The 22,826-nt window shown below is 46.2% G+C and overlaps 1 protein-coding gene across 1 annotated transcript in view; it reads right to left on the bottom strand.

The window, feature by feature from the left end:
• Positions 1-22,826, bottom strand: part of LOC142377904 (ral GTPase-activating protein subunit beta-like) — a 139,841-nt gene that overhangs the window by 9,423 nt on the left and 107,592 nt on the right. The gene's annotated exons all lie outside the window — the stretch shown is intronic.

Genomic DNA, 22,826 nt, shown 5'->3' on the forward strand with positions numbered 1-22,826 from the left:
CTATGACACCTGACCCCCACCTATGATCCCTGACCCACACCTATGACACCTGACCCCCACCTTTGACATCTGACCCCCACCTATGACACCTGACCCCCACCTATGAAACCTGACCCCCACCTGACTGACACCTGACCCCAACCTATGATCCCTGACCCACACCTATGACACCTGACCCCCACCTACGATCCCTGACCCCCACCAATGACACCTGACCCACAACTATGATCCCTGACCCCCACCAATGACACCTGACCCCAACCTATGATCCCTGACCCTCACCTGACTGACACCTGACCCCCACCTATGACACCTGACCTCCTCCTATGATCCCTGACCCCCACCTATGACACCTGACCCCCTCCTATGATCCCGACCCCCACCTATGACACCTGACCCCCACCTATGATCCCTGACTCACACCTATGAAACCTGACCCTCACCTGACTGACACCTGACCCCCACCTATGACACCTGACCTCCTCCTATGATCCCTGACCCCCACCTATGACACCTGACCCCCTCCTATGATCCCTGACCCCCACCTATGACACCTGACCCCCTCCTATGACATCTGACCCCACCTATGACACCTGACCCCCTCCTATGACATCTGACCCCACCTATGAAACCTGACCCCCACCAATGACACCTGACCCCACCTATGATCCCTGACCCCCACCTATGACACCTGACCTCCTCCTATGATCCCTGACCCCCACCTATGACACCTGACCCCCACCTATGATCCCTGACTCACACCTATGAAACCTGACCTCCACCTGACTGACACCTGACCCTGTGGGAGCGTGACCAGGTCATGACATGGCCTAATTACATCGTGTGCCTTATTGTGCGGCTCATATGAACATGGGTAAAGGGTAGAATGCATGTTTTTGATTACAGCAGAAGCTCGGCGCCGCCGAGAAAGATTGTGAACCGGATGATGCATGCATTTTATGATTTAGACCGGTATAAAGTTGGTTCGCAAGATGGACCTGGCGGACATGTTGTAACATTCTGTATGCATATTTGCTGTGACAGTTTGTTCAATAAACTCCCCAATGGACTGCTGACCGACGCGTGATTCCACTCCTTTTCTCCACAACATAACGGGGACCCCGAGTGCGTGAGATTTTGGCATCTGGAGCCCAACGGGATGCGTCCTCTGTGAGCCGACAGCCGAGATCAGTCGTTAAGCCTGCAGGTATGACATATTTTTTCCTTTTTTTTCTGAAAACGGCGGTGTCTGTTGGTGGTGTACAGGTGACGGGCCTCCGACAGTTCGCCAATGGTACTTCTTGCGACTATCAGCCATCCTTCAATGCATTGGGGGGAGGAATACTCCCATACATAAAAGTTTGACGGGTGGATCAATAAGACTTTCAAAAAACTCTGAAATGAAAATATCCAGTTCTAGAAGGGGCACATTTTAAATATATATGTTTATATCATTTTATATCTTCTTAGAACTCTTTGGAGTTATCTGAGACCTCAGTATAAAGACATTTAGAAGAAAATTCAAATTTCTTTATGAAATTGGCCACAGGAGATTATATTAAAGAGGTCACAGCAAGGCTGGTAAAGTACACGTCAGCGTTTGTTGCATTGGTCAAGAAACCATATCACAAGGCTTGTAGAGAAAACACATTTTGTATTTCATATATTGCCGACGCCAACATCTCCTGAAAATTAAAAGTTTAAATGAAAGAAATTGATAATTTAAAACTGTGAAGATTTGAACGGTGACTGACACAAAACTTTGATCGACTGACTTGGTGTGAGTGTGTGTGACCGGTCTTTCTTTGTCTGTCAATGTGTGTGAAATCCTGCTGTTTTATGTGAATCAAAAAAAGAAGAAAAGAAAAAGTCATTTTGTGTGAGGAATCAAGGTTCCAACTCATCTCATCCCTTGACTTTTGAGTAGTTTAGTCATTTTGAGTTAACACATAGAGTTAACACAACAACTTACATATAATCTTAAGCTAAATAAAAAATTAAGTGAGTGCAGAGACACTCAGATTTGCTTCATTTTTATAATTTGCTTCATTGTTATAGTTGCCGCATTGATAGTTTGTTGAAATAAGGGGTTGTTACAGGGATGAGCTGTGATTTTTAAACGCTGTGTGCGGATTTCTTTCATATTGTGCATTGCAAGGTGTTTGTATTTCAGGGGTGAGAGCGAGGTGCTGCGCGTTCACGCTGCTTGTGTGGAGGCGCGCCGCGCGTCCTTGACATTCTTGTGCTGGTTTTACACTCACAGATGTTCGTGCGTAATCACTTTTTCTTTCCTTGTGTCTTCCAGGGGCAATTTATGGTTGAACTAATATTAGTAATAATAATAATTAGTAATAATTATTAGTTTTCTTTAGGTAATGTGCTAATTGCGGAGTTGTTATCAGTCGAGTAATGAGGGTTTCGCAAATCTTAGAGAAGAGTTTCTGTCTCTAAGGTATTGTTGATATTCCTGATAAAGAGAGTTTTCGCTTATGCATTGTTTCTGTATCTTTTGGTCTGTATTATCCCTGTCCACAGCGTGTTAAATTGTATTTATTTATTTTTCTTTCCTAACAAATGCCATTTTGAGGTGAAGAATAGTGCAATTGTTATTTCTGTATTGTTTGGTTTGTATTTCTCCCTGTCCAATGCTGGACAGATTGTATTTCTTCCTCTTTCTTAACTTGTCACAAAAGTGTGACAAACACCATTTTAAGTTGGGGTGTGGTTCAATTGTTATGTTTGGGAGGAGTTAATAACAGCCTGGGAAGTAGACTTAGCGGTGTGTTCATATTTGGTTGGTTAGGAATTCACGTGGTTCATTGGAGGCGGATTTAGAGGTGTGTTCATATTTTATTGGTTAGAAGTTACGCGTCTCAGACGTGTTTCATTGGAGGTAGATTTAGAGGTGTGTTGAGATTTCATTGGTCAGAATTGACGTAGCTGTGACGTGCATTGTATCATCGGGATTGGTGGAGAGACATTGTGTGTGGATTGGATCGGAAACATCCGGATGTGAGCAACGGTTGGGGCAGCGCCAAGCCTGAGTCACTTTAAACAGAGTAAGCATTAACTGAGCTGTCGATTAACATTGGGTAGCATTAGTAATACAGCTAGTATTGATTAGCAATAACTAGCATTGACTAGCATAAATTAGCATTCAATTAGCATTGGTCAACAAGGAAGCTAGTATTGATTAGCAATAAGTAGCCTTGTTTAGCAATAGTTAGCATTGGTTAGCATTTGTTAGCATTTGTTAGCATTTGTTAGCATTTCGGTAGCCATAATTAGCATTGATCAGAAATACAATTAGCATTGATTAGCAATAGCAATAAGCCATATTGGTTTAAATCTTAATTGGCAATAAGTTAGCATTCATTAATAACGGCTAGGAAGCCAACATCAATGGGCATTGGATAGCAAACAATAGCATTAACAATAAGCTAATAAGTACCTAACTCCAAACTAGGAATCAAAATAGCAACGAGCTCAATTAGCTTAACAGTAGCATTGATAATATCCAATCCAATAATTAGCAGCATCTAAGCTAAATTTAGCCGAGCATTAAATTAGCATTGATTAGAGTTAGTTTAATCTAAATTGACTTTCAAAAAGTTTTTAAGAAAAAAAAAGGGGGATAATAATAATAAGAATAAAGATAAAATTAGGGAAAATAAATAAGTAAAGAAAAAGTCAAAAGAAGGGAACTAACTAGGTGAAACAATGGATGTAACACCAACAATAACCGTTAGCGCCAGGCACCCAGAATGTTACAAAGATATTCAAAAAGTATCTCAAAAATGGGAAAAAAGAACCAAAAATATGTTCCCACCCTGGCCAAAGGATGGCACTTTCGATGTAGCTGTCTGTGAAGTTATGGAACAAAGAATCAAAGATCACAAATCAAAAAACAAAAGCAGAAAGAGACAGAAAAAGAGGGAGCTTGAATTAGAAATTTTGCACTTCTTTGAAACTGAAGGTCTTCGTTACAGAATTGATTGATTGATTGATTTTATTTGACGTTCTCCGTTCATATTAAAAAAATAAATACATGATTAAGTTCCATATAAACCGCACCACATACTTAAATTAAAAAAAAACAGAGCGCCAGGATAACACAATAAAGCTCGGAAGCTTATTTCCATTGTGGTCCTTTTGGAATTTGAAGGAGGGCATAGCCATACTAAAGGGGGAACAGCTGGTAGTGGAGAAGGTCAAGCAGCACGAGTCTGCAGGACTATATCCAACACTGTCAGGGGTGATGAACATTCAAGGAGATTTAGAAATGAAAAATCAGGAGGTACCGTATGTACGCCCTGAACCACAAACAGCGACTTCAAGCCGTCAGGGAGCTCCTGAGCCAGGCGCTGTCGGTGGTTCAGGTCAGGGTGCAAGGGGAGACCCCCCACAATATCAGGCAGCATCAGATCAAAGACCATCATGTGATCAACTATCACCTTGTATTGAACAGAACAGTCCAACAGCACAGGCCTTAGGTTATCAAAAACCACCATCTTTTGTAGAACCTAGGAGTCCAACAGCTTCAGCTTCAGCAACGGTACAGGTCTCAGATCACCAAAAAGCATCAAATCAGGATCGCACCACCACTCCCCTAGTAGAAAAGTCCATAGTACTGGAAAGGAATTTACAAGAAAAATCCTTACTACAAGAAATGCCTCCCAAACATTGTAGTACGGCCAGGAAGACACCCCAGGTTTTAGACTGTTATGCAGAATATGAGGAGAAACTTGCAGAAGATTCGTGTTGGATAGAGCATAATCGTTCCATGGTTGATTTACAGCAAGAGATAAACCAAGCAGAGAAGCAGGTTCTGGAACAGAAACCACCAGGCCAGCAGGGAAAAGACAGGGACAGGGATTATGATTTAAGATTGCGACCAAATATTCATCCACCACAGAGATATACTGATGCAGGTTATTATCCGATTTTGGTAAATGGGATGCAGGGACAGTATGTACCGTGGCAGAAGCTCGACCTAGCGGGGCTGGTTGCTCGATGGTGAGCCATCGAGCAGATGGAACTGGGTTCAATGCACATCGACCTGCATTGTGGGGAGCTCTGGGAGCTGAGTTTCCTACGAAAACGGATCCAAAAGGATTAAAGAGTGACACACTGTTGGATACAGATAATCCAGCGGCGTACGTTGCACGCCAGTTGGAAAAATGGAAACAAGAACTGGAACAAGACATTGAACAAAACCCAATGCTCAACTCTGTGTTCAGAGACTCCATTCTAGAGGCTCTGCCCGACTCAGTTTGAGCAAGGCTGGAGGATGTGGTAGAATTGAAAGCAATGACACATGCGGCATTCCGGGATAATGTGGTGCATGCAATTGACAAATACAGGCAAAGTGAACGGAAACGGAATGAGCAGGATAAGAACTTGCAGAGGAAACTCACACAGATGCAGTTGGGAGGACAAAAGGTAGGAGGCCAGGCCCTGATGACACCGGGGACCACTGAACAGGTACCTCCACCCTTTGCACCCTCTGCACCATCCGCACCCTTTCAACCCATCACACCTTATGCCTACCCGCAACCACCATACACACAACGTACAGGAGGACAAGGCCAGTATCGACCTTACCGAGGGTTCGGGAGAGGCACAGCTGTAAGAAGAAAGTCCTCGGGAGCATGTTGGGCTTGTGGCGAGTTGGGACACTTTGCTGACAGATGTCCGCGAGCACCAGGAAATCAGAATGTGCGGCAGGACCGTGGCCAGTCCCCGCGGGGTGGATCAAGTGGCCCGGCAGGCCCATGGGTGAGTCCAAACTTTGGTTATTAGGGGTGCCCACAGAGTCCTAAAGGGGAGGGTCAGTTTCCAGTCGTAATAGTGGGAGCTGATGAAGAACCAATGCTGCAGGTTCTAATTGAGGATGAGCCAACTCCAATGTTGGTGGACACTGGAGCCACCTACACTTGTGTAAGTCAACATTATGCCACACTCCTCCCCATGTCAAATAAATTTATTGAGACAATAGGATTCTCGTGAATTAAGCAGCTAGTACAAATGACCGCCCCCGTGCGCATCTCCACAGGGGAAAATGAAATCAGGATGCCAATCGGGGTATCTTTTCAGACTCCCCTTAACTTGCTGGGGAGGGACGCTCTGTGCAAACTAAAAATTAAGATTTGGTGTTCCCCGCAAGGCATAATCTTGGATAAAAAAGGTTTGGAGTTTCCAGAGTCAACACAGGCAGACACAGCAAGAATCTATTGGTTGGGAGACATTTCTGAGCCAGTAACAGTGGCTTTGAACAAATGGGAGAAATACATTCAAGTCCAGTGCCCTAAAGCAAGGAAACCCACGCTCGATTATCATTGTACAATGTATTATGATGTTTCAAAAAGTAGAGAGTTCGAAGAGCCATGGGATAAACAAACAGAACACTCTGAAATAAATCTGACAACTCAATACATTATCATTGGAGAACAAGGGGCAGCCATGAATGTGGAATCAAATGCATTTATTTCAAAATGGTACAATGTGCCAGAATCTGCTCCACATGTTACTTTGTTGGTGAATGAGAATTTCAAAGCAAAGGATGTGGGGCCCATGATGAAAACAGCGTTAGGAGTAAAGTGGGAGCGAACAGAGAATCCGTTGATTTTCCAGTCACAGGATGCCACAATGATTAAAATCCTATGCAGCGTATCAGCATTGGTGAAACCGCAGGCTGTTATGGCATTGGCGAACCAATCAGTACAGACAGCAAAGCAAAGTGAGACAGAAAGGGTTGAGAGTGATCTGTTGAAAGAAATGATAGCTCATGTCCCAAACCAAGTGTGGTCTAAGAATGAGGCCGATGTTGATTTGGTGAAATCTGCTAATCCAATGAAAGTAGAATTGAGACCTAATGTTAAACTTCCTAATCGTCCTCAGTATCCACTCAAGCCAGAAGCAGAAGAGGGGGTAAGTGGGACAGTAGAAGGTTTTGTAGGAAAAGGAGTGTTGGTCGAGACAGTCAGTGTGTGTAATACTCCAATATTTCCAGTACTGAAGGCAGACAAATCCAAATACAGGTTAGCACATGACTTGCACATGATAAACGCGATTGTGGAAGATTGGCCAGCAGAGGTGCCAAATCCATACACACTCCTCACCAACGTGCCTCCTGATGCAAAATTTTTCACAGTAATCGATTTATGTTCTGCATTTTTCAGCGTTCCTCTGGCTGAGGAATCCCAGTATTTATTCGCATTCACATACAGAGGTAAGAAGTACACTTACACCAGACTTCCTCAAGGGTTTAAACACAGCCCTCATGTGTTTAACCAGGTCCTTGGACAGGACCTAGAGGGCCTCGCATTGAACGGTACCCTACTAAATAACCGGAAGTGCGTTGCTCAATGCGGCTAGCTTTAGTAGCGCCAAATTCGTCGGAACAAAATGCGACGTCTCGCGGCACACATCGAAATTTGCCGTGAAGAAGCTGTCCAGGTCTGGCAAACTGCTGGCTTCGCTACTGGAACTACTGGTTCTTGCGGTTGCATGATGGCGCCAGTGTGCTCGTCGGCCTGCCGTCTGCTCCGTGAGCTCTTACCTGTCCGTCTGAAGTTTTGTCTGCTCCTGCTTCTCCTCCTGCTGCACTGGAAATACTCCGCTGCTCTTCTGATCTATGATCGCCAGTTATTGCTCCACATTAAGGACCCACTGGACCACTTTACCAGTGCTAATCCTGCCGTTTATCACCGGTTTCATCCAACGTTCAACCAGCCGTCCCTGGAGTGCATACGCCAGCTCTCTTGCTGCTCTGCCCACCGCAAGAAGCGTCGTCGTAAGCGTCGAGGCAATCGTGGAGGCCTTTGGGTGAAAATCAGGAGGTGGGCGAGACTTACCCACTCGCAGCCAGGACTAGGACCCCACTTGTGCCATGCCTTCTCCTTAGGCCGAGATGACATCTTCCTGACTCGGCGTTCGTGGGATCTGATCTACTCCTGTCATGTCTCTGCTGCTCCACCGAAGTCCTCAGCGCCCGTCATCCCCGCCCAACCGAGGCTACGCATCCGCAGTGGTGGAGTAAACCCCCGAAACATTCGTTCATTGGACTACTCGCCATGTCATCAAGCCGCAGCTCACTTTGTGGCTAATGCAGCTCTTGTCAACTGCAGGTCGGTGCTAAATAAGACTTTCATATTGAACGACTTTCTCTGCCGTCATGACCTGGACTTGTTGTTTCTAACGGAGACCTGGATTGTTGCCGGAGCTGGTGAGTCTGCCGCCTTCGGTGAACTGTGTCCCACAAACTATTCATTTGTTAGTACCCCGAGACGTGTTGGAAGAGGTGGTGGCGTAGCTCTTGTATACAAAAATGCCGTGAAAATCCGGTTGCTTCCAACAGAGATTTACAGTACCTTCGAACTTCAATGCATGACAGTGGAATCAAAAACGAACTCCCTGGTGTGTGTGTTGATTTATAGACCTCCTAAACCAGATAAAGATTTTATTGCTGAATTTTCTGGTTTCCTCTCTCATTTTGTGTCATTACATGACCGGTTACTAGTACTGGGTGATTTTAATATTCATGTATGCTGCCCAGATAAGCCAATGGTAAAAGAGTTCTGTGATGCTATGAATGCATTTGGTCTCAGTCAACATATTGATCAAGCCACCCACATATTAGGTCATACCCTTGATCTTGTTTTATCTTATGGTTTTTCTGTAGATAATATTATGGTTGAGGAAACGTCCTTCTCTGACCATCTACCTGTTTTATTTAACTTTGTCATCTCTAACCCTGTGCAGGCAGTTAAAGCTACTGGCCGCTACTCTCGCTGTATAAATTCTCAGTCAATAGCTCAGTTCTCTGACTTTTTTGTCAAAGAGTCCATTGCTACTACCATGTCCTCAGTCTCTTCTGTCTCATCCGGCCCAGATGATATTGTTGCTCTCTTCCACTCCTCCTGCCTAGCCATTCTGGATATGGTAGCTCCTCTTTGTCACGAGCGCCCAAAATTTAGATCTCAAGTCTGGTTAGATGATGCCTCCCGCTCACTCAGGCAGGCCTGCCGGAGAGCTGAAAGGAAATGGCTAAAAGACCGTCTTACAATCTCCCATGACATTTTTAAATCTACTTTAGCATCCTTCCAGGCAGCTGCCAAAGCAGCCAGAGCTAAATACTTCTCTGATATTATCAATCAACATGCTAACAGACCCAAAATCCTGTTTCACACTATTAATCAAATCACCAACCCTCCACTCTCACCGGCTCCCTTCACAAATGCTGATGCTTGTGAGAAATTTAAGACATTTTTCATTGATAAAATTGAAAACATCAGAGCACTGTTCTCTCCCCCTCCTCTGCCTTCCCCCACAGTTAAGGTGTCTTCAGGCCCTTTATTTACTTTTAGTCACTTTGCTGATGTATCGCTGGCAGATCTCAAGGACATAGTCCTCTGTATTCAATTCAATTCAATTCATTTTTATTTATATAGCGCCAAAAACAACAAATGTCATCTCAAGGCACTTATATAGTAAGTCCAATTCAAGCCAATTGGAATTCAATTAATTAATAATAATCATAATTCATAAAATAATCCAATTCGTTCATATAGAGCCAATTCAAAAACAATTTCCTAGCTAAGAAAACCAACAGATTGCACTGAAAACTTTTTGTTTTTCGGTCCAATCTCCCGGCCTGAGCGTGCCTGAGGCGACTGTGGAGAGAAACGACTCCCTTTTAACAGGAAGAAACCTCTGGCAGAACCAGACTCAGGAAGGGTGGCCATCCGCCTCGACCAGCTGGGGTTTGAGAAGACAGAAAGGGGGGGAGGGGGGAGGGGGGGGGGGCACTGTAACACCATTCAAAGGATATCTGTTGGAACAGGGAAACACGAGTTAATGACCACAATAATATCACATATACATAAAGAGAGTAAAGTGAGGAAAGGTGTGTCAGATGAGGCCCCCCAGCAGTCTAGGCCTATAGCAGCTTAACTATGGGATGTTTCAGGATCACCTGAGCCATCCCTAACTATAAGCTTTATCAAAAAGGAAAGTTTTAAGCCTGGTCTTAAAAGTGGAAAGGGTGTCTGCTTCCCGGACATTTACTGGCAGCTTATTCCACAATAGAGGGGCCTGATAACTGAAGGCTCTGCCTCCCATTCTACTTTTAGAAACTCTGGGAACCTCAAGTAAACCTGCAGTTTGGGAACGAAGTGCTCTGTTAGGAAAATATCTTACAATGAGATCTTTAAGATATGATGGAGCTCGGTCATTAAGAGCTTTATATGTAAGGAGAAGAATCTTAAATTCTATTCTGAATTTAACAGGGAGCCAATGAAGAGAAGCTAAAACTGGAGAAATATGATCTCTCCTGTTAGTTCTCATCAGAACTCTGGCTGCAGCATTTTGGATCAACTGAAGGCTTTTCAGAGAATATGTGGGACAGCCCAATAATAAAGAATTACAGTAGTCCAATCTTGAAGTAACAAATGCATGAATTAGTTTTTCTGCATCACTCTGAGACAGGATGTTCCTGATTTTAACAATATTACGAAGGTGAAAGAAGGCAGTCCTAGAAACCTGTTTTATATGCGAGTCAAATGATAAGTTCTGGTCAAAAATAACTCCAAGGTTCCTCACTGTAGAACTAGAAGCCAAGGAAATACCATCTAGAGTAACTATATAGCTAGACAATTTCTCCCTGAAACGCTCAGGTCCAAAGATAACGACTTCAGTTTTGTCTGAATTTAGAAGCAGACAGTTCTGAGTCATCCAGGTCTTTATGTCTTTAAGACATGCTTGTAGTCTGACCAACCTATTGGTTTCATCTGGTTTTATAGATAAGTACAGCTGAGTATCATCAGCATAGCAATGGAAATTTATGCCATGCTGTCTAATAATGTTACCTAATGGAAGCATGTATAAAGTAAAAAGAATCGGTCCAAGCACAGAACCCTGAGGAACTCCATGACTTACTCTGGTGTGTGAGGAAGATTCTTCATTTACAAGAACAAACTGAAATCTATCAGATAAATATGACTTAAACCAGCCTAATGCAGTTCCTTTAATCCCAATAACATGTTCAAGTCTGTGTAATAAGATACTGTGATCGACCGTATCAAATGCAGCACTGAGATCCAACAGGACAAGCACAGACACAAGTCCGCTATCAGAGGCTAAGAGGAGATCATTGGTAACTTTCAGCAGTGCAGTTTCTGTGCTATGATGCACTCTGAATCCTGACTGAAACTCTTCAAACAGATTATTTCTGTGTAAATGATCACAAAGCTGAGCTGCAACTATTTTTTCAAGAACTTTAGACATAAAAGGGAGATTGGATATAGGTCTATAATGAGCCAACACTTCTGAATCAAGAGTAGGTTTTTTAAGTAAAGGTTTAATTACAGCAACCTTAAAAGTCTGAGGTACATATCCTGTCAACAAAGACAGATTGATCAAATCCAATATGGAAGTGTCAATTAATGGGAAAACCTCCTTGAACAGTCTGGTTGGGATTGGGTCTAAAACACAAGTTGATGGTTTAGAAGAGACTATTGCTGTTGTATGTATGTATGAAACCCACATCTTCCCCTGGTGATGTTGTTCCCTCTTCTATTTTTAAAGATGCTTTTGATGTGCTGGGCCCTTCCATACAGTTAGTTGTCAACTCCTGTTTGACATCTGCGAAAGTAGCATCAGGATGCCAGCTGGCTGTTTTGGCACCAATGGTGTCACTGGAGCCAATTGTCACGCCAGAAGACATCATTCTAATGCAACAGGAAGCAGGGCTGGGGGAGCAGAATGTCTGGACGCGGAGAGGTGCCACAAAGAACGAGAAGGGATTGTGGAGATCGCATGATGGTCTCCTGGTGGCACCGGTGGCTCTGCTGACAATGCTGATCTCGGATGTTCACAGTGTGCATCACTGTGCCAGGGGAGAGGTAGTGAAAAGGGTAAAACAACAAGGATATTGGTCACCATACATGCATGCAATGGTTGATGAAGTGTTGGGTCAAAGTGACATCTGTGCACAAAACAATGTGCGAAAGGGTGTGAAGACACCAGTGGGACACATTCCGGTGCCGGAGGGACCCTTTAAGTCATTGGTCATCGACTATGTGGACATGATGAAAACAGTACAAGGTAAAAGGTACACGCTAGTGGTGATTGATCGTTTCAGCCGATGGGTCGAAGCAACTCCATCCAAGGATTTGGGAACAGAGACGGTCGTGAAGTTTTTGGTAAGAGAGGTGATTCCTCGGTTTGGCATTCCAGCAGAGATTAGCTCAGATAACGGCTCAGTGTTTGTTCAGAAGGTTGCGAAAGGCATTCGGCAGCAGCTGCGAATCAAGCAGCGCTGTGGGGCCGTTTATCACCCACAAAGTCAAGGGATGGTTGAGAGAATCAATGGAACTTTGAAAGTGAAATTGAATAAAATCTGTGCTTCAACTAAGCTAAACTGGGTAGATGCTTTGCCGCTTGCACTAATGAGCTATCGTATGCAGACTCATAGAGTCACGCACCTAACACCGCATGAAATGCTAACGGGTCGACCCATGCCGGCACCTCAGTTGAGAGGTCCATTTAAAGGGCCCCCACTTGAGCAGTTGCAAACAGAGTTGAAAACTTACATGAGGCAACTGACTGCGATCCACAGAACAATCTATCTACAGGAAAAGTCCAGAGACGTGAGTCTCGAACAGCCGGTTGAGAGACCAGTGGTGCCGGGCGACCAGGTGTACATCAAAGTATTCCGAAGGAAGTGGCACGAGCCAAGACGAGAGGGACCGTACGCAGTGGTGCGAGCAACGCCAACCGCAGTTCAAGTGGAAGGTAGCAACACATGGTACCATTTGAATCACTGCACTAAGGTTCGGGTTAAAGGCACAGACGGAGTTAAGTCCGAGGGGAAGGATGAACAAAAGGAAGATGTTAAGATTTCTGACACTGATGAGCATCCAGGTGTGGGTGCTGGCCGAAGGCATGGGCTCAGGAGAGCAAGGCCTGGAGATGTGGGACGGGATCCCGCATCCAGGGGAGGCGGGAAGGGGTCCCGTGATGAAGCCACCCCGCAGGGGAAGTAGCCTAGCCTGGGCGAAAGCCGACTGTTGACTCTGTCAAACAGTCTGGGAAAACCCAAGAGGAATCCGTTTCCATGGAGGGCGGGACCTTACCCAGCAACTTAAATTCATTGGAGTAACGGAGTTCCCTTAACCAATCATAATGTTTAGAAATGACGTTGGTTATGCGCCGAGGTTCATGCTTGCTCGCGAATCACGCTTCCCACATCCGCTTTCATTATACCGGTACCATTTGATAAATCAAACTTTTCCCAAAGCCAGTTGGAAGGAGAGCTACGACATCCTTGCCACTAACAAAATTGACGAGGCATTCCTCTTGCTCTCGTTTTAATTGTGTAATGATCTCCAGAGTTGAGACAACTTCATGGATAGCTTCTAGCGTTCTTCCGTCGCCATGTTTATTTCCGCTGCGGTTGAACTACAATTATATGGACTACAATGGACTCCGCGCGTGAGTTCTGCGTCACCACTCGCAACTGTTTGCTGATTGGCAAAACACTGAGCGAACCGAGGTAGGGGGATTTGGCCAGACTATGTGCGGAGCCAAAATCTTTGGGCGGAAGTACATAGGATGGCGTCGCCAGGCTAGAAGTAGCCAGCCTGGGTCAGATGAGTATGATGCAACAATACACACCCACTCAGACCATGCCGCACCACAAACTTTGCCAGCAATACACACTAGAGCTAGTCGTGAAGAGGCAGATGTTAAGCTTGAATTTAAGTACGTTGGAATAAAGGATGGTGAGGAAGTGTGGATCATGGGTCCGGTGGAGGAGACGACCAAATCACCGCCTCCGGACGCCACGACGAAGGGGCAATCGGACGAGATTAGGTCGTCCTCGGGCCAGAAAGGAGTTATTCACAATGGTGGTAAGAATAGAAAGATTTCTCCTGAAAGTCTAGGGGGACTTGATACCATTAGCACGACAGGACGGAATAATCATGTGAATCCAAGAACATACGGAGGGTACATGCACATGAAGAGACAGGGGAACAGTGTAACGGTGGAAGATGTTTTGTGGGAGAAGGCAGCACAGAATATGTGGTATAGATGGGCATGGTACACTACGAGAGAACTGACAGCGACGGAGTGTCTCATATGCGCAGACGCTCCAGGAGCATTGCCTGTTGTTGTTCCAGAGCCACACACCTTTAGGGACTGTGTGGTGGTCTAGCAACGGGAATGCAGAGAAGGTAGGTTTACAACTCAGAAGGATAAATGGTTATTGTTTAAGCTTCCTATGTGTGGGATTAAGTGCAGATTGATGTTTGGGGCAAATAAATTACAGGACTTTTTCAAAAAAGGGAGGGGCCACAAATTGGAGTCGTCCTGTGCTGAATTTAATCTTAGTACAACACAGGATGGGCCTCCGACTGATTACAGAGTAGATTACGATGGTGAGTTTGAATGCTTTACGAGTGGTGGATTTACTAATGACAGTGGAACTCACGTAGGTAACACTACCGTTAAATGCAATGTCACATGGGTTTTGTCTTGGTTTCCACACGCAAATTTGAAACCAATATTTATCAGAACACCTGTGTGGTATGAAAATCCGGTTCCTTTGGATCAAAAATGTGAAGATTTAGAAATGACAATTACGACTCTCTACCTGTTTGGGGATCAGACACATCCAATAGCTGATAGCTACTGGATGTGTGGAGATGATGTTTTGTTAAATGTGTTACCCAACAGGTGGATAGGCCTGTGTGCACTAGTGAGGATGAAAACATCGGTTGTGTTAGTGTATGACAAGGTAAACGAGTTACTGGGGTTGGATGTGGAAAATGGGAGAGTTAAAAGATCTAGTGGTGACTACATCATGGATAAGGACGTTTACTTGGTTGCAATAGGGCAACCGAGAGGGATTCTTTTTGAGTTCAAAGCATGCAGTGAGATTGCGGCTGGATTTGAGTCTATTTTGCCGTGGATCACGATTAACAAAAATGTGGAGTGGATTAATTACATTTACTACAACCAACAGACAATTCTTAACTACACGAGTGAAGGGCTTGCAGCCTTTGGAGAACAACTACGTGAGACGAGTATGATGGCTTGGCAGAACAGACAGGCTTTGGATTGGATATTAGCGGAGAAAGGAGGCGTGTGCCAGATGGTTGGGGAAAAATGTTGTACATATATACCCGGGAACACTGCAGCTGATGGTACGTTTACAACGGCCATGAAGAAGATCAGGGAGCTGAAAGAGGAGCTGAAGAGTAATGCTGGTGGCAGTGAAGGGTGGTGGACTGGTCTGGATGGGATTTTGGGAGATTGGGGAGCGATGGCAGTGAAGGCGGGAATAGCTATATTGTCAATATTCATAATGGTCTCCCTATTGGTGTGTTGCATTATACCCATTCTGAGAAGGTGGTTGCTGCAAGTGATGTTCAAACGGAGTATGGAACAAACCAGGAGGCAGATGACCATGCGAGACCAGGTCTGAGGACCAACGCATGGGAGAGCGGGCCAACGAATGAAGGTTACCAACGGATGGTTCACATGATTCTTTCCTCAAATGTGGAACCAAGTTTAGTCTGACAGGGAGAAGAGATGCTGAAGATCTCTTTGATTGGGAGTGATGTACTGGCGATCTCTCCTCCCAGAGTTAGCTTAGCAGTTCCAGATCCAGCGGGACGGATGTTCGGCCAGGAGCAGACGACCCCAGAGTACGGGAAATGGGACGGGACTGGAAGAGCTGCATTACATTGCTTTTTATTACTTTTGTTGTGTGATAATCCATAATTTTATGTATTGTACTTGGTACAAAACTGTGATTAATTGGTTGGATGGTGGTGTATTCATTCTATTTTTATTATCAATCAAAACTGATCACTGATATGTCCATTGCAAATTGTGTTAGTCAACTGTTCGGAGTGCGACCTTTGGTAAAGTGGTCGGTCGCCAAGTGGGGTGGGGCCGTAGGACAGTTTTCCCAAGATAAGAACATGAGTTACGAAAGTAGCAGTCGGTGGATTTTTCGCTCCTATGCACTGCGAACAGTGGACGAGAGAGATGGCAATGTGTAAATTTGTGTTATTGTTGAATTCATTTAATCGTTGAATGTGATTCGGGTGCGTATATATATTCCTTTTCATTTATTCAAAAATGTTCCCGTTAATTAAGATTGTAGGATTATTAGAATAATTTTGTGTTGATTATGTTAATTAATTATTAATTAACTATGTGGGATGATTTTCTTTCATTTTAGATTAGTTCTTTATTAAATAACTGATAAGTGATTTCAGGGGGGACTATGTGGGAGCGTGACCAGGTCATGACATGGCCTAATTACATCGTGTGCCTTATTGTGCGGCTCATATGAATATGGGTAAAGGGTAGAATGCGTGTTTTTGATTACAGCAGAAGCTCGGCGCCGCCGAGAAAGATTGTGGCCCGGATGACGCATGCATGTTATGATTTAGACTGGTATAAAGTTGGTTCGCAAGATGGACCTGGCGGACATGTTGTAACATTCTGTATGCATATTTGCTGTGACAGTTTGTTCAATAAACTCCCCAGTGGACTGCTGACCGACACGTGATTCGACTCCTTTTCTCCACAACAACCCCCACCTATGAAACCTGACCCCCACCTATGAAACCTGACCCCTACCTGACTGACACCTGACCCCACCCTATGATCCCTGACCCACACCTATGACACCTGACCCCCACCTATGATCCCTGACCCACACCTATGACACCTGACCCCCACCTATGACATCTGACCACCACCTATGACACCTGAACCCCGCCTATGATCCCTGACCCACACCTATGACACCTGACCCCCACCTATGATCCCTGACCCCCACCTATGACACCTGACCCCCACCTATGATCGCTGACCCACACCTATGATACCTGACCCCCACCTATGATATCTGACCCCCACCTATGACACCTGACCCCCACCTATGACATCTGACCCCCACCTGACTGACACCTGACCCCCACCTATGATCCCTGACCCCCACCTATGACATCTGACCCCCACCTGACTGACACCTGACCCCCACCTATGATCCCTGACCCCCACCTATGATCCCTGACCCCCACCTATGACATCTGACCCCCACCTATGACACCTGACCCACACCTATGACACCTGACCCCCACCTATGATCCCTGACCCACACCTATGACACCTGACCCCCACCTGTGACATCTGACCCCCACCTATGACACCTGACCCCACCTATGAAACCTGACCCCCACCTGACTGACACCTGACCCTAACCTATGATCCCTGACCCCCACCTATGAAACCTGACCCCCACCTGACTGACACCTGACCCCAACCTATGATCCCTGACCCAAACCTATGATCCCTGACCCCCACCTATGATCCCTGACCCACACCTATGACACCTGACCCCAACCTATGATCCCTGACCCACACCAATGACACCTGACCCCCACCTATGATCCCTGACCCACACCTATGACACCTGACCCCCACCTATGACACCTGACCCCCACCTGACTGACGCCTGACCCCAACCTATGATCCCTGACCCCCACCTATGACACCTGACCCCCACCTATGACACCTGACCCCCACCTATGATCCCTGACCCACACCTATGACACCTGACTCCCACCTGACTGACACCTGACCCTCACCTATGACACCTGACCCCCACCTGACTGATCCTTGACCCACACCTATGACACCTGACACCAACCTATGATCCCTAACCCACACCTATGACACCTGACCCCCACCTGACTGATCCCTGACCCCTGCCTATGATCCCTGACCCACACCTATGACACCTGACCCCAACCTATGATCCCTGACCCACACCTATGACACCTGACCCCCACCTGACTGACACCTGACCCCCACCTAACTGATACCTGACCCCCACCTATGATCCCTGACCCAAACCTATAACACCTGACCCCCACCCTAACTGACACCTGACCCCCGCCTATGATCCCTGACCCAAACCTATGACACCTGACCTTTTGGGAAGGATCCAGGAGGAGCAGCAAAGAAATAAAGCCCCCTTTTTAAACCTGTGTGGATAACAAAGAGCGGGTTCTGGTTCTTGTTGGACCCAAGTTGTAGTGGTTGGACCTAGGTTGTAGTGGTTAGACCTAGGTTGTAGTGGTTGGACCTAGGTTGTAGTGGTTGGACCTAGGTTGTAGTGGTTGGACCCAGGTTGTAGAGGTTGGACCTAGGTTGTAGTGGTTAGATCTAGGTTGTAGTGGTTAGATCTAGGTTGTAGTGGTTGGACCTAGGTTGTAGTGGTTGGACCTAGGTTGTAGTGGTTGGACCCAGGTTGTAGTGGTTGGACCCAGGTTGTAGTGGTTGGACCCAGGTTGTAGTGGTTGGACCTAGGTTGTAGTGATTGGACCTAGGTTGTAGTGGTTGGACCTAGGTTGTAGTGGTTGGACCCAGGTTGTAGTGATTGGAGTTAGGTTGTAGTGGTTGGACATAGGTTGTAGTGGTTGGACCCAGGTTGTAGTGGTTGGACCTAGGTTGTAGTGGTTGGACCCAGGTTGTAGTGGTTAGACCTAGGTTGTAGTGGTTGGACTTAGGTTGTAGTGGTTGGACCCAGGTTGTAGTGATTGGACTTAGGTTGTAGTGGTTGGATCCTGGTTGTAGTGATTGGACCTAGGTTTTAGTGGTTGGACTTAGGTTGTAGTGGTTGGACCCAGGTTGTAGTGGTTGGAGTTAGGTTGTAGTGGTTGGACATAGGTTGTAGTGGTTGGACCCAGGTTGTAGTGGTTGGACCTAGGTTGTAGTGGTTGGACCCAGGTTGTAGTGGTTGGACCCAGGTTGTAGTGGTTGGACCTAGGTTGTAGTGGTTGGACCCAGGTTGTAGTGGTTAGACCTAGGTTGTAGTGGTTGGACTTAGGTTGTAGTGGTTGGACCCAGGTTGTAGTGGTTGGACTTAGGTTGTAGTGGTTGGATCCTGGTTGTAGTGGTTGGACTTAGGTTGTAGTGGTTAGACCCAGGTTGTAGTGGTTGGACCTTAGACCTATGTTGTAGTGGTTGGACTTAGGTTGTAGGGGTTAGAGCCAGGTTGTAGTGGTTGGACCTAGGTTGTAGTGGTTAGACCTAGGTTGTAGTGGTTGGACCTAGGTTGTAGTGGTTGGACCCAGGTTGTAGTGGTTGGACCAAGGTTGTAGTGGTTGGACCTAGGTTGTAGTGGTTGGACCCAGGTTGTAGTAGTTGGACCTAAATTGTAGTGGTTGGACCTAGGTTGTAGTGGTTGGACCCAGGTTGTAGTGGTTGGACCTTAGACCTATGTTGTAGTGGTTGGACCTAGGTTGTAGTGGTTAGACCCAGGTTGTAGTGGTTGGACCTAGGTTGTAGTGGTTAGACCTAGGTTGTAGTGGTTGGACCTAGGTTGTAGTGGTTGGACCCAGGTTGTAGTGGTTGGACCAAGGTTGTAGTGGTTGGACCTAGGTTGTAGTGGTTGGACCCAGGTTGTAGTAGTTGGACCTAGGTTGTAGTGGTTGGACCTAGGTTGTAGTGGTTGGACCCAGGTTGTAGTGGTTGGACCAAGGTTGTAGTGGTTGGACCTAGGTTGTAGTGGTTGGACCCAGGTTGTAGTAGTTGGACCTAAGTTGTAGTGGTTGGACCTAGGTTGTAGTGGTTGGACCCAGGTTGTAGTAGTTGGACCTAAGTTGTAGTGGTTGGACCTAGGTTGTAGTGATTGGACCCAGGTTGTAGTGGTTTGACCCAGGTTGTAGTAATTGGACCCAGGTTGTAGTGGTTGGACCTAGGTTGTAGTGTTTGGACCCAAGTTGTAGTGGTTGGACCTAGGTTGTAGTGATTGGACCCAGGTTGCAGTAGTTGGACCTAGGTTGTAGTGGTTGGACCTAGGTTGTAGTGATTGGACCCAGGTTGTAGTAATTGGACCCAGGTTGTAGTGGTTGGACCTAGGTTGTAGTGACTGGACCCAGGTTGTAGTGGTTGGACCTAGGTTGTAGTGATTGGACCCAGGTTGTAGTGGTTGGACCTAGGTTGTAGTGGTTGGACCTAGGTTGTAGTGGTTGGACCCAGGTTGTAGTAGTTGGACCTAATTTGTAGTGGTTGGACCTAGGTTGTAGTGATTGGACCCAGGTTGTAGTAGTTTGTCCCAGGTTGTAGTAATTGGACCCAGGTTGCAGTAGTTGGACCTAGGTTGTAGTGGTTGGACCTAGGTTGTAGTGATTGGGCCCAGGTTGCAGTAGTTGGACCTAGGTTGTAGTGGTTGGACCTAGGTTGTAGTGACTGGATCCAGGTTGTAGTAATTGGACCCATGTTGTAGTGGTTGGACCTAGGTTGTAGTGATTGGACCCAGGTTGTAGTGGTTGGACCCAGGTTGTAGTGGTTGGACCCAGGTTGTAGTGGTTGGACCTAGGTTGTAGTGATTGGACCTAGGTTGTAGTGGTTGGACCTAGGTTGTAGTGGTTGGACCCAAGTTGTAGTGATTGGAGTTAGGTTGTAGTGGTTGGACATAGGTTGTAGTGGTTGGACCCAGGTTGTAGTGGTTGGACCTAGGTTGTAGTGGTTGGACCCAGGTTGTAGTGGTTGGACCCAGGTTGTAGTGGTTAGACCTAGGTTGTAGTGGTTGGACTTAGGTTGTAGTGGTTGGACCCAGGTTGTAGTGGTTGGACTTAGGTTGTAGTGGTTGGATCCTGGTTGTAGTGATTGGACCTAGGTTTTAGTGGTTGGACTTAGGTTGTAGTGGTTGGACCCAGGTTGTAGTGGTTGGACCTAGGTTGTAGTGGTTGGACCCAGGTTGTAGTGGTTGGACCTAGGTTGTAGTGGTTGGACCCAGGTTGTAGTGGTTGGACCTAGGTTGTAGTGGTTGGACCCAGGTTGTAGTGGTTGGACCCAGGTTGTAGTGATTGGACCCAGGTTGTAGTGGTTGGACCTAGGTTGTAGTGGTTGGACCCAGGTTGTAGTGGTTAGACCTAGGTTGTAGTGGTTGGACTTAGGTTGTAGTGGTTGGACCCAGGTTGTAGTGGTTGGACTTAGGTTGTAGTGGTTAGACCCAGGTTGTAGTGGTTGGACCTTAGACCTATGTTGTAGTGGTTGGACTTAGGTTGTAGGGGTTAGAGCCAGGTTGTAGTGGTTGGACCTAGGTTGTTGTGGTTAGACCTAGGTTGTAGTGGTTGGACCTAGGTTGTAGTGGTTGGACCCAGGTTGTAGTGGTTGGACCAAGGTTGTAGTGGTTGGACCTAGGTTGTAGTGGTTGGACCCAGGTTGTAGTAGTTGGACCTAAATTGTAGTGGTTGGACCTAGGTTGTAGTGGTTGGACCCAGGTTGTAGTGGTTGGACCTTAGACCTATGTTGTAGTGGTTGGACTTAGGTTGTAGTGGTTAGACCCAGGTTGTAGTGGTTGGACCTAGGTTGTAGTGGTTAGACCTAGGTTGTAGTGGTTGGACCTAGGTTGTAGTGGTTGGACCCAGGTTGTAGTGGTTGGACCAAGGTTGTAGTGGTTGGACCTAGGTTGTAGTGGTTGGACCTAGGTTGTAGTAGTTGGACCTAAATTGTAGTGGTTGGACCTAGGTTGTAGTGGTTGGACCCAGGTTGTAGTGGTTGGACCTAGGTTGTAGTGGTTGGACCCAGGTTGTAGTGGTTGGACCCAGGTTGTAGTGGTTGGTCCCAGGTTGTAATAATTGGACCCAGGTTGTAGTGGTTGGATCTAGGTTGTAGTGTTTGGACCAAAGTTGTATTGGTTGGACCTAGGTTGTAGTGGTTGGACCCAGGTTGTAGTGATTGGACCCAGGTTGTAGTGGTTGGACCTAGGTTGTAGTGGTTGGACCCAGGTTGTAGTGGTTGGACTTAGGTTGTAGTGGTTGGACATAGGTTGTAGTGGTTGGACCCAGGTTGTAGTGGTTGGACCTAGGTTGTAGTGGTTGGACCCAGGTTGTAGTGGTTGGACCCAGGTTGTAGTGGTTGGACCTAGGTTGTAGTGGTTGGACCCAGGTTGTAGTGGATAGACCTAGGTTGTAGTGGTTGGACTTAGGTTGTAGTGGTTGGACCCAGGTTGTAGTGGTTGGACTTAGGTTGTAGGGATTAGACCCAGGTTGTAGTGGTTGGACCTAGGTTGTAGTGGTTAGACCTAGGTTGTAGTGGTTGGACCTAGGTTGTAGTGATTGGACCCAGGTTGTAGTGGTTGGACCCAGGTTGTAGTGGTTTGACCTAAGTTGTAGTGGTTGGACCTAGGTTGTAGTGGTTGGATCCTGGTTGTAGTGGTTGGACCCAGGTTGTAGTGGTTAGACCTAGGTTGTAGTGATTGGACCCAGGTTGTAGTGGTTGGACCCAGGTTGTAGTGGTTGGACCTAGGTTGTAGTGGTTGGATCCAGGTTGTAGTAGTTGGACCTAAGTTGTAGTGGTTGGACCTAGGTTGTAGTGATTGGTCCCAGGTTGTAGTAGTTGGACCCAGGTTGTAGTAATTGGACCCAGGTTGTAGTGGTTGGACCTAGGTTTTAGTGATTGGACCCAGGTTGTAGTGGTTGGACCTAGGTTGTAGTGATTGGACCCAGGTTGCAGTAGTTGGACCTAGGTTGTAGTGGTTGGACCTAGGTTGTTGTGATGTGACGCTTTGCGGTAAGACGTGTTGCATCACTTCCTGTTACCTTGCTCGTGCACTGTGGAATTTCTTGCTCCGCTTGGAGTACTGATAATCACTTTATTTCGATCTATAACTTACACAATTTTGCATAGTTAAACTCTATAGCTTACCGTTCTGTTCTAACACACTCCTACAGATCTTTAATCTTTATTCTCACTTTTTAGCGGTGTGTCTGGTTCTCTAGCGTAGCATG

Source organism: Odontesthes bonariensis, chromosome 3, assembly GCF_027942865.1.
Source record: "Odontesthes bonariensis isolate fOdoBon6 chromosome 3, fOdoBon6.hap1, whole genome shotgun sequence".
In the NCBI taxonomy this organism is placed as follows: domain Eukaryota; kingdom Metazoa; phylum Chordata; class Actinopteri; order Atheriniformes; family Atherinopsidae; genus Odontesthes; species Odontesthes bonariensis.